The sequence below is a fragment of the Amblyomma mixtum genome, chromosome 5, assembly GCF_055824585.1.
Source record: "Amblyomma mixtum isolate Tamu chromosome 5, ASM5582458v1, whole genome shotgun sequence".
In the NCBI taxonomy this organism is placed as follows: domain Eukaryota; kingdom Metazoa; phylum Arthropoda; class Arachnida; order Ixodida; family Ixodidae; genus Amblyomma; species Amblyomma mixtum.
In genome coordinates, this window is record NC_143016.1 from 181,736,240 (window position 1) to 181,738,985 (window position 2,746).

A 2,746-nucleotide genomic window follows, 5' to 3' on the forward strand; every position below is an offset into this window, starting at 1 on the left:
CAAAACGCCTCCGACTAGACCAGCCGGACTCCTGAACCCCATACCACCGCCAACTAAGCCCTTTCAGCAAATCGGGATGGACCTACTCGGCCCCTTTCCTACTTCATCATCAGGTAACAAGTGGATCATCGTGGCCACCGACTACATGACCCGCTACGCCGAAGCAAAAGCGTTGCCTAGTGGTACCGCAACAGAAGTTGCAAAATTTTTTGTCGAACAAATTCTCCTCCGACACGGCGCACCCGAAGTACTCATCACAGACAGAGGAACAGCATTTACAGCAGAACTGACGCAAGCCATTTTAAAGTACAGCCAGACAAGTCATCGGAGGACAACTGCCTATCATCCGCAAACCAACGGACTCACAGAGCGTCTGAACAAGACCATCGCAGACATGCTCTCCATGTTCATCGACGCCGAACACAAGACGTGGGACTCTATTCTGCCCTACGTGATCTTCGCCTATAATACTGCCACCCAGGAGACAACCAGGTTTACTCCATTCCAGCTGGTATACGGCAGGAAGCCCACAACAACACTCGACGCAATGCTCCCGCACGTTTCCAACGAAGACAACCTCGACGTCGCCGCCTACCTTCATCGCGCCGAGGAAGCCCGAAGACTTGCACGGCTTCGCATTCAAGACCAGCAGCACACCGACGCCCGACGCTACAATCTGCGCCGACGAGACACGCATTACAAGCCAGGTGATCGGGTTTGGATATGGACGCCAGTTCGCCGCCGCGGATTGAGCGAAAAGTTGCTGCGACGCTACTTTGGCCCGTACAGGGTTCTCCGTCGCATCGGTGACCTCGACTACGAAGTCATCCCCGACGGCACGACAGCATCTCAGCGACGCCGCCCACGCCCGGAAGTCGTACATGTCGTACGCCTGAAGCCATATTATGAACGCTGAAGGACTCGAAGTTTCATTCTCCGTGTTTATTTTCATTTTAAAGCATCGAGACGATGCTTCTTTGGAAGGGGGGTAATGCCACGTATCATTGTAGTGTTTGTTCGTTCACGCTCAAGGCTGCAGGAAAGGGTTGTTATCACTTTTGTTCGTGGCGCGAGAAGCGACCAGACTAATCTCGATTGATCGCAGCCATGAAGGGCTGCATCTAGGTTTTTCTAGATTACTGTAGATGATCTTGTCCTGTTATCTGGAAGTTTCCTTGCCGCCTTTAAATTGAGCGATGCCGCGAGCGGCGGACATTCGTAGTTCGACGACCGCCGAGCACGCCTGTTGCTTACGCCGCCGCCGAGTGATTCAGTTCTTTTGAGGGCGCAAGTCAGCCCAAATAAAGAGCTTCGTTTGCAAGTATTTCTGGTGTCTTCCTGACCGCTGGACTGCCGTCACTACAACGTGACAATATTCATGAAGTTGTATCATGATCTGACTTTCTCACTGCTGGCTGTGCTGTTTCAAGTTCACCGGACAACTGCGTCTAACATGTTCAGAGAGTCCAATGTGATCCTGGCCAGCACTTTAAAGCACGCAGTATTTTGGCCAGAAAAGGCCTGCGCGGTCAGCTGCCTCAAAACTTATTTCAAGGAGTACAAGGACACGAGAATGGTGCTCGACTGTACAGAAATAGAATTGAGCAGCCAAAAGAGCTCGCCTCTCGGCTGCTAACATACAGCCATTACAAATGTATCTACACTGAAAAGGTGCTGGTGAGCGGGACTTCGGGGGGTCTAATTAAGCCCAGCATATGGTGGGAAAGCATCGGATACATATATCACAAAACACTGCAAGGTGCTTGACAAGTGTATGCCACATGTTAACAGCGTCATGGTGGATAAAGGATTTCTCACCAGTGAACTCCGCAGAGAAAAAAATGTCAACATGACAGATCTCCCTTTCTTATGGAAGAACCGCTGACAACAGAGGAGGCAAGAAATAATCAGTCCATCGCAAGTGCTCGTGTACATGTAGAAAGAGCCATTCAAGGATTTCTCTTTCGTATTTTGAGAAATCGGTTCAATCTTGACATTCTGTCATACATAGACAACATTCTCATAGTAATTGCCGGCACAGTGAACCTATCGAAGCCTTTGCTTAAGGACAAGTTCCTCTTGCGGTCGTTGATCACCGCCTGTACATCGGTGTAGGATTGTTTGCTCTGTGAACTAAATTTAAGAACTAGACTGTTCTAAATGTTTTCGCTGCTTCGTTGTGTTATAATCTCGATATACTATCTCTCATTGGCTAACTTGTATTTCCGTTCAAAAGATATGTACAAAGGCGATTATTTCCCACTGCTTTGCGAACTGTACATGGACGCAAAAGCCTTCGTCAGGCAAGCCAGCCTTTTGCGCCACGTTCCCATTTCCACGGAAAGAAAACGAAGAACTGAAATTAAACGACTGTATACTTGAAAGCATGGATTAAAACAGGTCGCTTGAAGAGTGGTGGCGAGAAATACGCCTGCAGTGGCGACTTTATTCTTTACCACGCTGGAGAATGCGAATTACACGCGCAGTCGTCAAGAGATTGGGAAGCGTATTAAAAGTTTTGAAGTTATATAACTTGTAGGTTAGAATTGCAGCCAGCTCATACCGAAAGCAGTGAATAAATTAATGATTGAACGTATGAATGAATTAATGAATGAATGATTAAATTGATGAATCAATGAATGAAACCTTTAGTTCAAAGGAGGGATGGCACTAAGCCGCTTTTTGGGAAATGACAAGAACGATGGGGGTGTAGGTGCAGAGGGAACTTCAAGGCGGTTGTCTTCAC

At 48.1% G+C, this 2,746-nt stretch overlaps 1 pseudogene; it reads left to right on the forward strand.

The window, feature by feature from the left end:
- Positions 1 to 1,378: 1,378 nt before the first annotated feature.
- On the forward strand, positions 1,379 to 2,115 carry LOC149345000 (uncharacterized; annotated as a pseudogene).
- Positions 2,116 to 2,746: the final 631 nt, after the last annotated feature.